The sequence below is a fragment of the Mastacembelus armatus genome, chromosome 17 (assembly GCF_900324485.2).
Source record: "Mastacembelus armatus chromosome 17, fMasArm1.2, whole genome shotgun sequence".
Taxonomy (NCBI): Eukaryota; Metazoa; Chordata; class Actinopteri; order Synbranchiformes; family Mastacembelidae; genus Mastacembelus; species Mastacembelus armatus.
In genome coordinates this window covers 3004486-3024937 of record NC_046649.1, presented here as the reverse complement: position 1 = coordinate 3024937, position 20452 = coordinate 3004486, and the positions used below count along the sequence as shown (strand labels likewise).

The 20452-nt window shown below is 38.2% G+C and overlaps 1 protein-coding gene across 1 annotated transcript in view; it reads left to right on the top strand.

Annotated features, from left to right (window-relative positions):
* The window catches only part of LOC113133949 (cadherin-6-like), a 70959-nt gene that overhangs the window by 5702 nt on the left and 44805 nt on the right, over positions 1-20452 (top strand). The gene's annotated exons all lie outside the window — the stretch shown is intronic.

Here is a 20452-nt window from a genome sequence, read left to right as displayed (position 1 = left end):
TACAGTGACCTTTTGATCATCATTTTTCCATGGAAAGTGCATTTCCTGTCCACACTTTCCCGGATAATTTGCTGATTCAAACAGTGCATTGGTCTGTTTTTTTAACCTGGAGAGCTCCGTAGCCAAAACATTGTATAATCGGCTGGAAAACACAGACTGAAGAAAAGTTATGCAGCTTGTTCATAGTCATGATAAACTGTGAGACAACCATAATATGTTGCCATTTCCTGCACCTCCATAACTCCAGCAGATACCAAACTGGTGTGCATGTGAATAGCAGCAGCTTTTAACACACTGCAGAAAGCATTCACATCAAATGAACAGTTTTCCTCTGACAGGTGTTCAGCAGCATCTGTCTGGAAGAGTGCTGCTAAATTGTTGTTTGAAGACAACTTCAGCCTTCCTCACAGCTGACTTGACAGCTCCTCCAATTACAACCCTCTAAGCCCAGTGTGTTGTGTTTGCAAATACAGTAGATTGCTGTTCAAAGCGGGGGTCAAAAAGAATGAGAGGATGTGGCAGCATGTCGAAATTCTCGACACTACTTTACCATTTTGACTAAAATCGGATGAGAGGCTTTTTTGATCCTGCAGCAACTTGCAAGACATCTAATTAGTGTCTGATAGCTAACCTGTGGTAACACAGAGAAGAACTTTGCTGGAAATAGCAGCCAATAGCAATTAAAGGAGCAATACTGGTACATGACAAGAACACAATATATAGTCTCAGTCTGGAGCTTTGCCAAGTTGGTCTGTGGTTCAAAGGCTATTTTCACCCTCACAATACAGAACACTACTAAAGTGGAGACATTTTGAGCTTGGAGGGCAGCAGCCTTTATCACATACTGCCAACAAACCTCTGAAAATAACTGCTGTCATAGCTGGCTTCAAAACCGTGATCTTAACTCCAGTATGGTGCACATTGTTGAAACAGTTGCTGTTTTCCGTAGCAGAGTAACGCTCAGACAACGTAAAGCAGCACTATTTTCATTATGTTGCCTTATTTTATTTGACCTCTTTGATAAACCTGAACTAGCTGTAAAAACATCTTCAGATACATTACCACTTTAGGAAGGTGTTATGTGAAATGACAAATAGCTGCTTATTTACATATTCAGTGCTGAAAATGTTCTTGATCAGAATGAATTTGGAAGTAGGGAAAAGCGAGTAATAAAAATGCTAAAAGGTCCCATGATGATGCAGAGCTATGATTTTATACGGATTGTCTGCATGATTTTTGACATTACACATAGTCATTTATTGTTATTATAAAAACACTGATTAGTGCAACTTTGAAAGAAAACACTACCAAAATGGGATCTTTTGAAATGAAACGACTTGCCTTGCTTTGAAAGATTTGTAGCTTGGATACAAATTTTAAAGTATAGCAGCTGTAATGAGACTCAGGATGTTCACCTGCCATTGGTATGGTCAGTAGTTTCAAAACAATACACTTTCACCAGAGCTTCAAAACTATAATGAGCCAATAGCTCAGCTCAGAGGAAGTGTAGTTAGATATAGTGTGGTGGGGCTTTTTTTTTTTTTTTTTTTTTTTTTTGACATGCTGAATATATGGATTAATAGCAGAGACCTGGATCATGCTGCAGGATTCATTTTGTAAGGTTAAGTCAGTTTTAACCAGTACCCCAAGCTGACTACATCTGCCATCCTTTACAAAGGGGTGGAAATTTTGGAAATTTTTGGGGCATTTGATGTTTTTGTCACTGAAAAGTCTTATGATACTATTAGTCACCGTTAACACCCTCACATTTTAAACTCAGACATGACAATTTAAAAAATCCCCATTATAACCTAACTAGTAACGAGTGATTTTTTTGTAGTTTTTTCATTTTAATTTCCTCTAAGCCTAAAATCAGCTGTAGAAAATCTGAAAGCAGTTTGCTGAAGTTTGACAGAAATTTCCATTCATTCAATTAGACTGAAATGTCAACTGACTTTCTCAAATAATCTTCTGATGACAAACAAGAGTTAACGGTTGTGTTTTCCTCAACTATATCTATGCTAAAATGTTTATGGTTTTATTTGTCGTGACTGAAATTCCCAGTTTTATTCAGTTTAAAACTAATTAAGCTAATAAATAAATAATAAAACTAAAAAAGGATAGGATTGACTATACATGAATAAAACCAAGAAAGACTTTTGATCTCAGGCCTAAGGCTGCATCTAAAAATAGCTGACAAAACACTACAGTAAAAAGCCTAAAAAGACAGACCTGATATCCACAGAAACTTGTAGGAAATGACTCGTAACTTACATATTTATCCACATCTTGTTTCACAGGCTGTAAAAAACAAACACAATAAAACACAATCACGTCTTTCCACACATAACTGTCTTATCTGTTTGGTGTGTGCTCTTAATCATCAGGCTTTTGTCTGAAACAGGATAGGTAACAGACTCCCTCAGAATTGAACCCTGACTGTTGTTAACTGTTTAATTATCTCTCTCCCTCTCTCTCTCACTCCCAACACACACACACACACACGCATATATATATATATAAAGTGATTATAACTCACTTTCATTATATAGGATTGCACAGGACTAGGTATTTCAGTGAGGGTTTTTATCACTTCAGACCCACTATATGTCTTCACTATATTCCCTTGTGTCCTGCTTCAGATAGAATATACTACCCATTTTGCTACCAATGGTATTTATATGGTTGTAATATGTTAATTACCTCTTATTTTAAAGACGACAGATATTGTTAATAATAGTGGCTGTGTTTGTGTATTTTTGTGATCCATCTAAGTGAGACTGAAGTAATGTAGTTCTGTGATGTCGCTAAGTCAGGCTGAGTTAATTAACAGGGCTTTAATCCCTGAGGACAATAGCGACCACATAAAACCAATGTGCTCTGTGTTGGATAATATGCTGTACTGTGTATTCCTCTTCTTGCCACCACCCACTGCAAAGGCTGTGAACTCCTCACTTACTGATCTCTGATTTCTCATACTGCTTATGTGTAGGGTCACAGAAGGCTTGCAGGCTATCCCAGCATGCAGCAGGTAAGAGGTGTGGTACACAGTGAATATGTAGCCAGGGTGCACTTGACTTCATATAGTTTAAATTTATGCTGCTGATACAAATGCCTTCTGAACTCGGTGAATGAAAAGAGAGTATGTAAAGTTTGAACTTGGTCGAAGAGCTATGGAAAGACAAGCGTTAGCAGTAACACAATCAGTAATTTATTGCCCTTCTCCGGTGATGTTGGCTTTATCTTCTGTTGCAGTTTGCTGCTCATTAGTGCTTCATACTCAGGTCATTTATTAAATGTTGGGTGGTGAAGATGACAGGAGGAGATGCCTTTTAAAACCTGGTATAACAGGTGCTGAGGAATTATCAGGGGTATAAACATTTGTAAGGACAACATACACTGGAGGAACTCAGTACAACACGTGCACAGGTGTCTTCAAAACTGTTTAAACTACTAAACTACATAGTGTCAGCTCTCCAGAATAAAGAGAGTGTTATCACATTCACTCCCTGGAGCAGCATGTCCAGACCTGCCACTTGAATTTGTGTTGTACTTTTGGTTTATTTTGAAAGCAAAAAGCAGCGAACTACAGTTCTCACAGACCATAAAATTAGTAACTTTTACATAACAAAATGCAACTGAGCCTGATTCTATTGGTAGTGACCCCATCGGATGTTTACCTTCAGCACATAGAGGTTACGAGTATTTGCTTTATCTTCTGAGCTAGCCTGGTCAGCAGAGTGCTTAATACTTGTCACTTAGAAAGAAGTGACCTGGAAGCTAGAGCTGCTTGAACATTGACTATTTGAATGTGTTTTCTAACTATACACCTCAAAATATTCAAATTATTTCATAACTAGTCAAAGAGATTAAAATAGAAACTACAATGATTTGTGAAAAGAAGGGTGTAATGTACATAAAAAGACTGGGGTGGGACATGAGCTAAGATAAGAGGAGGTGAAATAAACTTAATTAATTAACTTAATTCCTTAAAACTAATAAAGTCATTAATTTATTAATTATTATTCAATTTATTAAAACGTGGGACATGTGTTTATTCCTGCTAAAGCAGGGGGAATTAAGTGAATGATGGGATCACATATTAAATGTTCATCTCAACTGGAGGCTTTCTTTAATCCATCATGTTTTTACATTTATGTACCCATATCCTTGCTCCATACACACAACTGTAAACACACAGTACTTTATAAGGGTAGATGTTTGCTCATTTGCATAGCAATGGCCTGCTACATTCCAAAGGAGAGTAGCAAAAGCTCTGTGTCTGTCTGTGTGTGCTCCTGCTATTTCCTGACTCTGTGGCAGCCATAAAACAGGGGTTCTCGTCATCAAATATCCTTGTGAATGAAAGAAGAACAAACAGAGCACCACTACACAACCTCATAAAGACACAGTCACACACAATGAGAAAACACGTATTTACACTGGCAGATGGAGTAGGAAAAGTTTTGCTGTAGAAACCTTAACAAGTAAGTGTTAGCTCTCCGTTTGCTTTGTTACAGCATTTTTTGCTGCTTGTGTTAATGATAGAGTAATGTCTGACACAACTTACTGTTCCCGACAATTCCTCTACTTTTGCAGTTTAGGTAGGTTTCCAAACTTAGCAGTGAGCTGGAAGGACTTTTTATTTATTTAGGCTTAATGTTACAAAGTCAAGTATACCTTTAGATTTCACCTGTTTTCTCTAATTTCAGAATGTTGTTGGCGCGGCCACTGGTATATTTTTGAGTAAAATCTAATGCTAATCATTATGTCATTGATGAAGCAACAAGACCAAATATTTGCAGCAACAAATCGAAGTTGAACGATCTTTTTTAAGGCAGATTCAGGTATTCTATTTAATATCTCGACATTTTCCTTTTTAGACAAACTATTTAAAATTGGTTATGTTAATGGGAACAACAATTTAAAAATTGATAATAAAAATGTATGCTATATAATATTTCGTTAATTTTATATCAATTTCTAAAGAACACCATTAGGCCATTGAATTCTATGGGGAGGTCTGTGAGGTCCAAATGTCAGTGAGACTCTTTGTCTCTATGTGTCATTCCTGTGATAGACTGGTGATCTGTATGTCACCTCTTGCCAAATGTCTGATAGGACTGGCTCAGCACAGGCAGTGTAGATAATGTATGGAGGGAGGGAGGACACAGTAACCTTAAACATAAGATTTTTGCTGCTAACCTATAACACATGGAGAAAATGTCTCTGAACCAACAGCAGTTCACAGCAATTATGTGTTTCCTTTGGGAAATGCAAATTATTCCAGTTGTTAGTTGTAGGCCTAATAAAACCCAAATGTCTCTTGCTGTCTGTCCTGTGTGGACAGTGGAAGAATCTCTGATGTCACCTTTCAGGTCAGCAACTTTCCAAACTGTCTCCTGCTGTGTTTTGGGCCTGCTGATGTGTGATAATGTGTCAGGTCTGTCATCTTTCTCAGTCTTCCTGCCCTGCCCCCCTGAGCCCTCTCTTTAGTTACATAACATTGCAAATCCTAAAGTACCATCTGGTACCAGCAACACTATCCATCACTAATTGTTGGTGATGCACATGGGAACAGTCGCCAGAGCTCCCGCAAACACTGAAATATATGATTGTGGGGACCTTGCTTTAATGGCAAAGCCAAAAATACAAATTGACACAGTCAGTTTCACACACTACGAGGGCGTATAAGACATGGACTGGTTCTTGGATGGACAGCAAAACCATTATTACCACACACACATTTGTACACATTATACACATTTGAATATCTAATTCATGTCCTAGCCTATTTCAGTATTTCAACAATTATCTCCCCTTTGTTAAGATTAAAGCAGCTCAGGTTGCATAGTGCATTAGGCTGGTTAGGACTTTGTAATTGCTGGGACTGGGTCACTCATTGAGTGCCTCTATGTATATGAGTTTGTTGGAGTCAGGCTTAGGTGACAGGGATTACATGACCCACACTGTACATATCCTGTTGTGTGCTTTGTCAGTCCCTGCTGACTGCTACACTCCATTAAAAGCCTGCTCTTTAATGACCGCTGATGCAGAGCTTTAGATCAAATGGTTATGTCCCATTCACATCAAACCCTGGATGACATTTAGTTTTGCATGCAGTAAAAACCTTAATATCTTTTAAAATGATGATGTCATCCTGCTTATTACTTGTGAATACACTAATTACAAACAGGAAGCAGTGCTAGATAAAACCACATTCAAACACATCTTAATGATTATCCCAGCAGCCGCTCTGTTTTGGCATGAGGGAACAATGCCGGTTGACTGACTCCAATCACTAAACCTGCTGTCACATTGTGAGCAACCTAATCAACAACTTCATTAATTTCCTTAACAAGTGAGTGACCTCAAAACCTAGGCTGAGCTTGCCATAGTGGTTTTGTCGTATGAGAAGTGGGTTTAGTAAGTATGTGCCAGATGTATGAGCTGTTTATTAAAGTCATTCAAAGCTACTTCATTTCTAAAAGTTGAATTTGAATGGCTCAGAGTAATTATCACAGAGATAATGCTTGGCAGGAGAATTGATTTAAAGGTTTGAAGTATGCAACAGACTTTAAATCTGCAGTCACTGTTTTTTTTTTAAAAATGTATTTATCTATTTATTTTTTGGCCACCTGGGTCACCAGCAACTTTGTGATAACATCTTGAGACAGCAAGAGGACGCAGCCTAAGGTGACCTTTTAACAAAAAAAGTTAGACTTTTTTTCAATCATTAATGATTGACATTTCTGGTCATGTGGGGCCGTGCAACCACTTGAAAAACAACATTTGAAGTATTGCCATGTTAAAAAGTTGTTATGGTTTTTGTGTTACCAGACAGTTAGCTCTAGACACATTGAGCAGAAACAGCAGATGAGCATTCATTTGGACTGTCTACCTAATGCATTAAGTGAAATCATCACTCTTCATTTAGCTGTGGTTTGGTCGCTACCAACTGCTAAGTGAAATATCTGGTTCTTTAGCTCCACTATGTTCACCCACTAGACTCAGACTGTCTGTCGCTATTGGTGCTTATTGTAATGTTTAAAAGGTGTGGAAATTATTCCCTGTTAATTCAAACTGCTGCATAGGGCATTACACATTTCAGAATCAGTAGAGAGCACGGAGGAGGGTGTCATGACAGTTGAACATACATGGTAATATGATGTCTTTTAACTACCATTTTCACACCAGTAACTTCAGCACTTGAAATTTCAAGGTATTTTCATCTGAGTAATTGAACCATGGACATGTAGTATAAATAGTTACTCTATAATGGATACAACACTATGCTTGTCTGTTTTGTAACTAGTTTAGGGAAAAGGTTTTGTGTCAGAGGTGTGAAAGCCTTCAAATGGATAATATGACCATGCCATACACAGCTTGTTTTTTTTGTTTTGTGTTAAATATGCAGAAATCTTCTTAGTTTTTATTGATGGTTTTATTAATGCATCTGCAGTACGTTGTGAGAATGTATTGCAAAATAAACCCATTTATTGAAATAACTATTGCAATGAACTATGACTAACACTGGTCAGACAGAATGGCCTGATTGAACATTCAGTTAAACAAATGAGACAAATTTCTTTCCCATTGGCATCACATTGTAAATATTCTACTTTGTAACGTTTTATGTGATATTTCACAATGTTATTTAAAACACATATAAACAATATATTTTCTAGATAATTGAAGCAACAGTGGTCATTTCTGAGGCACATCCAGTCATACATCAAACATGTATTAGCGCTGCAGACTTTTAGCAGAGAATAGCTTCAGGTCAAAAGCAACAGTGCAACTCAAATGAGACTTCAACACATTCTTGATATTACTTTGAAGTAGGCAATTGTGTTTTTCAGTATGAAATAGCACTAAGCCTTTTCTTTGTATTTTGATGTGCCAAAAGAAATTAATGATACATTTAGTCTATTGTTTGCATACAACTCCATGTTCCCACATAATAATAGGTTGAAAGGGTAGACAGAGAAAAATAATTGTTACTTTTTCCTCCTCTTAACTGCTGAGCATAGTTATGCCATCTATAGGTAAACAGTTCTTTTGCATAGAGGGCTTAAATAACCTGATAGCTATCTGACAGTTATTGCAACCCTTATTTGCAACCCTTTAAAGATAAAATGTATGTAGTCCAAAGATTTAGGGAAGCCACTGCAGCATAGTGAGATGAGTCGTCCACTGCAACTGCTTCTCTGATCCATCAGGATGTTGTGAAGGGGATGGTCAGTGTGTTCCAGGATGGTCTTTTTCTGTCTGCATCTCTCCATCTCAGCCTCCTGTGAGTCCAGCCTCATTCCAGTCACTGAACCAGTTTTTTGTACCAGTTTGTTCAGATGTCTTGCATCCTTGTGCTTCATGCTGCCTCCCCAGCAGACTGCAGCATCAAACAGCACACTGACTACCACAGTTTGGTAAAACGTGCAACATCTTCCTGCAGATGTCTAAGGACCTAAGTCGCCTTAAGAGGAAAAGTTGTCTCTGCCCTTTTTTATATAGCACGTCTGTGCTCTATATTAGGGCTGCAAACAAATAATCAAGATAATCGATTAATAAAATAGTTGCCAGCTATTTTATTAATCGATTACTTGCTTAATTCATCTTATCGCCTCGCTTGGCACGGCAGCACCACAGCCTTAGATGAGCATTAAAAACTAAATCATGTTGGCTGCACCGTGGAGGAAGAGCCACAATGGTAAGCTAACATTTAGATGTTAAATGAAACTGAAACGAACAGTTATGACATGGCTTGTGTTTAGCGAAAAATGCTTCAGTCATGAAATAATTCAATGACTGACTGACACGAAATAAATAAAAGTTAAAATATGCGATAAGGCCATTTTGCAGTGGTTTAGCTGCTAAGCATAGCATTACTCTGTGTTTGAGAAGCTGATAAGCGGGTATAGATAATGAACAGATGGATGCAAAAGCAACTACACCAAAGTGTGAGTGCCCGCTACTGTCCAAAGCTAAGCAGGGCCATTCCTGGTAAGTACATGGATGGGAGACCAACTTGAAAGACCAGGGTTCTACTAGCCTCAGCTACCGAGGTTGTGTCAGGAAGGGCATCTGGCATAGAATTTGTGCCAAGCATGCGGATCAATAAAACTTTGTGTATGAGCTATGTGAGAAAAAACAGAAACCGTATGAGCTGCACCTGCTACATTTTGTATTTTACCATTTACCACCTAAGCAACTTGGCTTGGTGTATTATCTGTTATTAGTTCTTTCTTGTTTTATTGTTACCCCAGAAAGTTTACATTAGAGCTGCTACTAAAATATACAGTGGGTACAGAAAGTATTCAGACCCCTTTAAATTTTTCACTCTTTGTGTCATTGCAGCCATTTGCCAAAATCAAAAAAGTTCATTTTATTTCTCATTAATGTACACTCAGCACCCCATCTTGACAGAAAAAAAACAGAAATGTCGAAATTTTTGCAAATTTATTAAAAAAGAAAAACTGAAATATCACATGGTCATAAGTATTCAGACCCTGTGCTCAGTATTGAGTAGAAGCACCCTTTTGAGCTAGTACAGCCATGAGTCTTCTTGGGAATGATGCAACAAGTTTTTCACACCTGGATTTGGGGATCCTCTGCCATTCTTCCTTGCAGATCCTCTCCAGTTCTGTCAGGTTGGATGGTGAACGTTGGTGGACAGTCATTTTCAGGTCTCTCCAGAGATGCTCAATTGGGTTTAGGTCAGGGCTCTGGCTGGGCCAGTCAAGAACGGTCACAGAGTTGTTCTGAAGCCACTCCTTTGTTATTTTAGCTGTGTGCTTAGGGTCATTGTCCTGTTGAAAGGTGAACCTTCGGCCCAGCGTGAGGTTCATTAGCACTCTGGAAGAGGTTTTCTTCCAGGATATCTCCGTACTTGGCCGCATTCATCTTTCCTTCAATTGCAACCAGTCGTCCTGTCCCTGCAGCTGAAAAACACCCCCACAACATGATGCTTCCCACCACCATGTTTCACTGTAGGGATTGTATTGGGCAGGTGATGAGCAGTGCCTGGTTTTCTCCACACATACCGCTTACAATTAACGCCAAAAAGTTCAATTTTGGTCTCATCAGACCAGAGAATCCTATTTCTCATAGTCTGGGAGTCCTTCATGTGTTTTTTGGCAAACTCTCTGCAGGCTTTCATGTGTCTTTTACTGAGGAGAGGCTTCCATCGTGCCACTCTGCCATAAAGCCCCGACTGGTGGAGGGCTGCAGTGATAGTTGACTTTGTGGAACTTTCTCCCATCTCCCTACTGCATCTCTGGAGCTCAGCCACAGTGATCTTTGGGTTCTTCTTTACCTCTCTCACCAAGGCTCTTCTCCCACGATTGCTCAGTTTGGCTGGACGGCCAGGTCTAGGAAAAGTTCTGGTCGTCCCAAACTTTTTCCATTTGAGGATTATGGAGGCTACTGTGCTCTTAGGAACCTTGAGTGCTGCAGAAATTCTTTTGTAACCTTGGCCAGATCTGTGCCTTGCCACAATTCTGTCTCTGAGCTCCTTGGGCAGTTCCTTCGACCTCATGATTCTCATTTGCTCTGACATGCACTGTGAGCTGTAAGGTCTTATATAGACAGGTGTGTGCCTTTCCTAATCAAGTCCAATCAGTTTAATTAAACACAGCTGGACTCCAATGAAGGAGCAGAACCATCTCAAGGAGGATCAGAAGAAACGGACAGCATGTGAGTTAAATATGAGTGTCACTGCAAAGGGTCTGAATACTTCAATTCAATTCAATTTTATTTGTATAGCGCCAAATCACAATACAAATCATCTCAAGGCACTTTACAAAAACTAAAACTAAAAACCCAACAATTCCCTTATGAGCAAGCACTTGGCGACAGTGGAGAGGAAAAAACTCCCTTTAACGGAAGAAAAAAACCTCCAGCAGAACCGGGCTCAGTTTGGGCGGCCATCTGCCTCGACCGGTTGGGGTGAGTGGATAGAGCAGAGAGAAAAGAACAGCAACAATAAACAACAAATAGACACTGCAAGTTGGTGGGGCCAGTTGGTACTTATGACCATGTGATATTTCAGTTTTTCTTTTTTAATAAATTTGCAAAAATTTCTACATTTCTGTTTTTTTCTGTCAAGATGGGGTGCTGAGTGTACATTAATGAGAAATAAAATGAACTTTTTTGATTTTGGCAAATGGCTGCAATGACACAAAATTTAAAGGGGTCTGAATACTTTCCGTACCCACTGTATGTAGTTGTTTTGCTGTTTTGTTTTGACAGCAAGTTTTGTCTGAGCGTTTTTTGCTCATAACAAGTGTTTTTGTTTAGAGAAAGGTCCTTATTTATTTTTTTCAGCTGTTATTGTTGGAAAGAGAGTCATGTCAAAGTTTGATACAAGGATGCTGTTACTGGCACTTTTATAACAACTTCACCTCTCCTCCCTGAGAGGAAAAAGTTATTACGCACAGAAAAAAGGTTGTGGGTGGATCGACTGGTAGAAATTATTCGGGAAGGTACGAGTCATTTAAAAATATAACTTAACTTTATCTATCTTGCTAACAAAACTATAAAGTAGTGCTATATTAAACAACCTGTATCTATCATGCACTGTGGACAAAGAATGAGACCCCAAACGAGGGCTCCATTCACTTTATATATTCTTTAAAATAAGTAAATAATGCAATCCAAAATATACCCCTTTTAGCATAACAAAAAAAAAACAAACATGTAATGTAATACCCCAAACCCTCGTCTTTACTTAATGTTCATTTCAGTCCAAAACACTTTACCACTGAGTCTGAACAAAAGCTTCAATGGCAACCCGCACTGGAACAAAAAAAAAACAAAAACGTGTGGGATGCCAGAAGCACAGTCTGTCTTCGCTTAGCCAGCTGTTCCACAACGATCTGAATCCTCCGGGCATGAAGTCCTCCGGGTATAGTATCCACAGTCCAGTAGCGTCCAGAAATTATAACCTGCTTAGCAGAAGTTAATTTTGAAGGTGCCTTACAGAACATTTTATTGATATATCCCTGGCGTTCTCCAGCTGCAGGATTTCACCTTGTGGTGAGTCATACTTGACTACGCCCCCACCGCGTTTATTTCCCCTTGTCTAATGATGTTATTATTGATCCTGGGTATTAATAATAATAACGACAGTAATGACAATAATAATAACAATAACAACTATAATAGTAAAACAATGACAATGCCAGACAATAATGACACAGATACCAACAAATAAGGCGGATACTCCGCCCCGGTAACTGGTTACATCCTTGGCTGACTGCAAGACCCGTGACCCTGCTCTGAACAGGTAAATGCCGTATCCCATTACCTCACTAGGGCCCCAGTGGGAGATGCGGAGTGGTTCCTTACAAAGCAGATTGCCAAATTAATAATTAATAAACATTTATTGATTCTTATTGCTGATTCCTGCAGGTGTTAAAAGTAGCAAGCATTTCATATGGATAAAATATGTATACAAATACTTCATGCAAAAATGATGTATTGAAGCACCAATGCATCATTTTTGCATAAAAATCGGATCGAATTGTGGAATGCCTAAAAATTCCCATGCTTAGGTTAGACCATGTCTTCTTCACAAATAAAGCCAGTCCTCTTGCCACTTGCCTCAGCATCTCTGTCTGCACATACCAGGTCTCAGTAAAACACATCAGACTACACTTATGAAATGCTCTCTGGGTCTTAACCAGTGCCTCCACCTCAATGTTCAGTAGAGAGTAGACATTCCCCATGATGATGGATGGTAGGAAAGGTCTGTATTTCCATCTCCCAGCCTTTAGTTTAGCACCAGCTCTGTATCCACAGAGAGACTCTTCAGGTCAGCTGGAATAGGCTGATATACTCCAGATTTGCTCTGTTCTAGTAAAACAAGGTCATGTCTTGTCTAGATTCTTCTCCCCAGAGTAATATCCATAAGTCTTTAAGTGAAATAGAACAGTCGTTCTCAAAAATATATCAAAAAAGAGCTACCATGTGCTCAGGCACAAAAACAAAAAAAAAGTAGTTGAACGAGGAAAAATACACTCCAACTGTGGTTCTCAACAATTTCCAGTCAACTGCAGTCAACACGGTTGTAATTTTCGCAGGTGTCAATAGTGAAGAAATCCTAGCTCACCACAGGAGAATGAGACATGAAACGGTAGTAAAAGGTAAATATGTTTTAAACTCCTAGATCATGAGATCATTCGTTTATATAGTAAGAGAGAAATAATGACCCTTTAAATGAGAAGTACTGATGCTCTCTGAAATGACAAACATTGATGAAACACTGCTCATTGCACAATCAACCTATTGTTTTTTTTTTATATGAGGAACCTCTTGTTGCTGGAAAATGAATCATGTTGTGGATTCATCATTATTTTCATTCAAAATCTTTGTTCTCTCACCAAATGTCATTGAGTCCATGCTATTCAAAATAATATGGACCCATGAGAGTTGCAGGTCTTTGCTTTGGCATTTTTGCACCCTACTCCATCAGCTCATAAAACCAAGCCATTTTTAAAGAAAGAACTGATGTGTGGATTTTGTATTCTTTGTTTTATTTTGAAGCATCAGAAAGCAGGGTGATGAAAGTGTCTGGATCACAGCAGGAGCGTTGAGAAAAAAATTAAGATGTTATGTGATGGCCTGTAGGCCGCACACTGTCTACACATTGCCAACCCTTCATACACAAAGAGCATTGCTGCTGAATGTGTGAAATGCAGTATGTGTGTATAATGATGTGTTGGTATGATCAATCTCTACTTTTTAACACAATGTCTATAAAGTCTGAGCTGGGTGACAAGTTGACTATCGGAGCACAGAGAATGCTAGATAATAATGTAGTTCATGCAGTTTGTTAAATGAGCTTTCCTGTCTTAAACTACAGCTCGGAGTCTCTTGAAGTTGAGAGGAGTTAATTAGAAGAGAATTTATTACAAAATGTATCAAAACCCAAAGAACATTAAGGTACCATGTAAGGTGTCATCCTATTTTAGACTAGATCCTAAGTATGGAGGGACTGAGTCTTTTTAAAAATTAGAATCCAGAGGAATAATGTGCACTTGTGTTAGAGTAATTTAGAGTATAATTAAATGAATCAGTACTTTCATCCTGGTGCCATAAATACTTATAACTCACTAAATCTGTATTGATCCATGGCCCAATGTTTGCTCCCATGTGACTAAATTCTCTTATAATCTAGTGTGCCCAGCTGTTGTAATAAAATATTTGTAAGAACCAGGTGGGCTTTGGGGTTGAGTGCCACTGATAAGGTAGTGAAGTCAGAAAGCATTGTAGTGGTTAATTTATGTGTGATTCATGCTAATACATGTAACTACTTTAATTTTTTCATAAAAGCTGAACTCTTTAAGGACATCCTTTGAAAAATGTTCTTCAGTTGTTTATAACAGGTATTGTTCTCATGATCAAAAAAATCTGGTCAGAAGGCAGCTAAGGGGCTTTCACAGTTCAACAAAGCCCTGGCTGACCTTAAGTGTCCACTGGTATATCAAGAAGAAAAGTCTGTCACTTTATAAATCTACTGTAACTGTAACAAAAAAGGTTTACTTAAGTCACTAAATTCAATCAAAAGATTGTTGGCAAAGTGCAGCTTCAGTGTTAAAATAGCAGATACACTAAGTCTGTTTGAAGTCAAAGGCACATGAACACTAACTTGTTTGTCTTTTTATTAGAGCCCGACCGATATGAGTTTTTTGGGGCCGATGCTGATATTATGAAGTAAAAAAAATCTGATATCGATATATCGGTCGATATTATTTATGTGTATATTATAGTACAGTACCAGTCAAAAGCTTGGATACAATTGCACAGGCAATGGCATTTCAATTCATGTGTCCAAACTTTTGACTGGTACTGTATATAGAATACAGTATACATAAACAGAATATATATACATAAACCCATTTTAAATGCACATTAAAAAAATTTAATATCGGCAGCATATCTGCGGCATATTTGCTGATAAAAGAGTAAGAAAACCTTTATTTGTCCCACAATGGGGAAATTGCATTGTTGCAACAGTAAGTACAGTACACAGCAGAGAGCCAGAAGCAGCAAGATGTGAGATAAATAAGAAATTAAAAATATTTAAAAAGTACCAAATGGAATAAAACTATGAAGCTACAAAAACTATAAGTATATACAATATGTTCCTATGGGTATGTACAGTATATGGACATCACTGGATATATAAATAAATACCAGGTAAAGTGACTACAGTATATTGCACTGACGTGATTACATTATACTACACTATTGTACATGATCACAGGAGATGGATGACAAATGTACAGTTAGTAGTGATCATTGTAGAGTCTGACAGCAGCAGGAAGGAAAGACCTGCGGAATCTCTCCTTCACACAGCGATAGGCTCATATGGGCCAATAAAATCGGCAAAATCGGTCAGGCTCTACTTTTTATGCACAGTCCTCAGATTTGAACTACGGTGAACATCTTTTAGAGAAAGGTTAAATATCCAGATCTCTGGAATTCAACTGAACAGTACTGGAAGATTACATAGTAAGAAATGCTACAGTGTGGAATATTAAATATGTGCATACATTCCCACCACAATCTGACTTTGAGTAAATACAGCGCCACAGCAGTAGTGAGTCATTGGGTCCTTCAGGCTACCACTTTGGTTCAGAGTGAAATCTGACCTACTGCACACACTGGCATGACATGGTCTCTATGTGATGAATCCTAATGAGTTATAGTTTTCTGATGAACATACTAACATGATGAAACAGGAAAATGTATGTCATGTTTGTGTGATCTCTACTATGAGACAATATGGATTTGTCAAATGTTGTAACAGTAGAACAAAATGAGATTTTATTATTCTGTTTATACCGTGGTGACTCTCCCCATAATATTTTTGAGTGGGTGAGAAAAAGCTTTATGAGAGTTTTTCATAATCAAAACACAGTTATGATGTTTTTACATACTCCAGGCCAAAAACTAGGTTACTGACTGGGTTGTTTTTCTATGTGCCCTCGCACTGGCTGTCTGACAGTCTAACAGACTGACTGACTGGTAAATGGATCAGGGAGGCATACATGTATTCACTGTGACTGTCCAACATACTCTGACCGAGGGAGTTGCTAAATGGCACCATGTCTCCGTCTTCCTGTTTGGTGTATATTAAAGAGAATGATTAATGGTGATTTCACATGGATTACAAAAAACTTCCTGAAAAGTTCATTCTTTAAAAACTAGTAGTCAAGCGTATAAAGTCAAGGTGCAGCTCCTGCACCTCGTTTATGGTTTATTCATAATAAGACTTCACACTCCCAGGAACCAGGGACTGGACTATCTGATGGGTTTGTGTGTTTGTGCCACCATGTGTGCGTGTCTGATGGAGAGACAGCAGAAGTGTGTGAGTTAAAACTGGACAGGCGAGGTGGGTGCTTTTGGCTGCTTTCACACACACATTCATGTTTGTACAGCTATCTTTGTGGGGGCATACATACCCTAAACCCTCAACCTAATATAAAACGAATTCTAACCAAAGCCCTAAAACCCTCAAAAAGCACTATGAAGTTTGGGTATGGCTAAAATGTCCTCAGAACTATGGTATAAGACTCAGAATTGTCTTCATAATGTAAAGCCATGAATATAAACACACACACACACACACACACACACACACATACAAGCTGGTTGGTGGCTGACATTCTCCTTTTTTCACCTCTAATTGGTCCTCTGGGACTTGTCAGAGGTCTCAGTGGCTGTCTGCAAGGTGGCAAAACACACACACACTAAGACAGTCATGCATCAGGAAAAGTAGGAAATAGTGGCAGAATAGAGGTGCTGTGATTGTCACGTGAAGGTCATGAACATCCCTCACTGTGCCTAAAGACAAAAGAGTGGAGACTGCAGAGAAACTATCACGTTGGCCAGGGCTGCTGTTTTAAATGGGTTTGGGCATAGAAACTCATGTCACCTACAGTAGTTATAAGTCTGTTGACAATCGCCTATGGTACCTTACATGCGAAGTGTGGCTCTCTCTGGCATCTATGATCACATTTCTTATTTTACAGCTAAAGTTTATACATAATTGAACAGAGTGAGCAGTTTATTCCTTTGCTGAATCTGAAGTGGAAGTCCACTATGCTAAAACTTCTCCCTGAACTATTCATTCATGCACTGCTGTCATGCCGTGTAGTGCAGCAGTAGGCGGTCAGACTTCTTAACTACACACAAACGTCTGAATAAAGTTTAGGTACAACAAAGTTTTTTTGGCCCTGGACTCTTGTGACCTAAGTAAGCCACTACTTAGATCTTAAAATTAAAAAAGATATTTTGGAGGATTTTAGTAAACACTTACTGTAGATGTGTAATAAATCCAACAGATAGGCAGGTATCTGTCACTATGCAACATAACACAGTCTACATGAAAGATTATTTTAATCTAAAATGAACACTATACTGCATAAGCCTAGAAATCAACTTCACCCTAGCATGAAAAAATGCAGCCCCCTCTTCATGTGAAAGGACCCAGTCTGGTGGCATAATGGGGGTTTCTGGCAAAATAAAATGCAGGATTGTCTGTAGATTATTTTGTAACATCTATTCATTACCTTTCTCTTATTCCTGGTATCATGGGTTACATGCGTGCTGGAGTCAATTCAAGCTGACACTGGATGAGGGGCTCCCTCTTACAAGATTCCACCAGTATCTCAATACAAGGTCCACAATTGTTTATAGCTAGATTTCTCATAATATGATAGTGTTGTTAAAAACATATTTGATTTGATTCAGTTGATGTTCTATTTTAATTTAGCTTGTGTATGTGTTAAGGTTAGGCAATTAAAAAGAATTAGAATTTACTCAAAGCAGCATTTTATTTCCAGCAACAAAAACCAAAATATAGCTTTTTCAGTGATGCGTTGTTATTGGGTACTTCAGCTGCAGGTCAGTCGCTCCTAACATTAAGGCTGTTACTTGCCTCAAACTGACTGCTCCCACAACTGAATGCAATGTAACTGGTGTTTTTTTTACCCAATTTGATATCATCTCACCTATGTACGCAAGGTTTGTTATACTTCATGGGTACTTGATACAAGCACTGCATGTTTTGCATGCTGCAGTTGTTTTATTAAGAATCCCTTCACTGTTTTTGCAGGATCCAAAAGTTTTGGCTGGTGTGTTTACCACAATGAAGTGTTGAGGGTATCTGTGCTTTTGAACCACCTGTAATGCAGCTATATCTCTAACACTTGGTTTGCTTTTTCAAAACATGTATGTATATCATCACACCTCTAATTCAGATTAGTGCAATTTGATTTTCTAGATTTGATCTAGAATCCCTGGATGCTTGAAAAGGCAGTGTGGAATTCTAAATCTCATGAAGTGAACATGTGGTTAATGTCACATATTTTTCCATCCAGTTGTGTCAAGGTTTAATGCAGGATATGAGGATAATTTTGGTGCATACTTTTAAGTGACTGGACTGAAGTGGTTTCATTGGGATAGAAAAATTGCGCTGCCCTGCTGCTGACTCTATTACCACAGTCATTTTGTCATGACTGATGGTTGTGAACCATTGTTGCATGTCAGAGCTGCACCCTAGTGCTGAAAATGTGTACTGAGGGTTTGGATTATCCTTTGAATCAAAGACTACACAACCAGTGCACAATAAATGCATCTAGTGGATTGGTCCATTAATCATTTTACTAAGTTGGTTTATGATCATGTGTGTGCTTCTTAGAATAGCCACGAAGAAAGTCTTCCGCACTCTGTATTGTCTAAAAGTCTTTCTGAATGTTAAAAGTGTGACACTGATCTGGTGTGAACAAAGTGTTGCCATGCCTTGTCAACAGAATTAAATGGGTGATATTTGTATGGAAAGAAGCTCAGATAGAAAATAACATTATTTTTGCTTGTTGCTGCAAGACACTGACAGAGCTCTGTGTGGGAAGATAAAAGCACATTTCCTTTCTGTGGTGTAATTGCAGTGTAAGCATTCCTTCCAGATCCTTCAGTGTGAATGCAAAATGTGGATTTATTGATCTGGTAGTTTTTAAGTGTACAAAGGCAGTATTGAGGTGTCAGTAATTAATTTGATTTTGAGGGAAATTGTTATTTAAAGCCAAAAGAAATGATGCATGCAGGAGAGAGGAACATGCCTTCCCTCTGAAAGATCTGTGTTGAATATTTAGATTTACCTTAACCACTGATGTAAGGCCACTCATTAGCTCTTAAAACTACAGACAACCTGTTCTCAGCTAAAATGACATTTCTCATCAACAGACCGTTAATCTGTAAAGACAATTCCCAGTGAAAGATCTGTTCTCCCTGAATTACATTTACATCCTTTGCATAAAGAAGAGGGGGAAATGAAGAACAGGATAGCTTTGTCATGAAGGAGTCAAACAAGTGAGACTTGAACCAGGTTCAAACAATAAGCCCCAAGTTAAGTTAAATCTCATAATTTAAACATGTAAATGTGAAATGAATCTGTATGAATGAAACTGGGAATAGCATGATTGACCCTATATTTTTTAAGATGTTACTTTTTAACAGCTTAAAATCTGGCAACTTTGAGATGTTAAAAGCATGTTTAAACATTCCTTTAAGCCTGGTTTCAGATAAACAGTTTATAAAACAGACAGCAACATTAGCATTTATTTTTTTATGAATGTAAGCAATATTCATTCATCTATGGCCTTTTCAGCAGAGTGTTTGTTGTCTTAATGTGAAATGATTTCAACTCTATTGCTTTTGTTAAACATCCTTCTGTGTGTGTTGTTAATGAGTATACGGCTGGGCGGTGTGAGTGTTGAATGCATCTATGTGCCATCCTATTCATGCCAGGCAAAAATAAATCTTTGTTTACAGTGAGACTACAGTGGTAAATGGGAATATTCACAAAACAGGAAGCAACAAGAACAAAATCAGTGCCTCTGTGACATGTATAAATTGTGAAATACCGGATAAGACCTTTATTTACCTCAACAGGCTTAATGTTTCAGTCAGATCTTTATTGTTGAAAAAAAAAAAAAATTCACATTAACCATGTTTTATACTACAGGATGATGCACTGAATGAGTGTAGACTGGATTACTACATTCATGAGTACAGTATTTCTGTCTCTTCATGCTTGGAGCTTGTCAGTGTAAACTAAGAAATTGTAATTCAGAGACTGGATCTGTACTAAGTTTTAAATTTTAGTTCTTTGTTGGGTGAAGGTCTTGTGAATCCCACAGCATCATTTATGTATAGGTCTTACATCTCTTCACTTCTATTACATTTTGCTCCATTCAGGCATCAAATTCATATACATCAAAGGAAAGAGCTGTATTTAACCAATATCATTTCACATAGGTTGCTCCTTTCAGGGTGGTGCACCTGTGCTGCAACTGCAAATGTTAAGAAGCTGTTTGTTTCTGTAGTGTTTCTATTTACCACAACTTGATTTGCATACATTTCCAAATTATTAAGATTGATATTC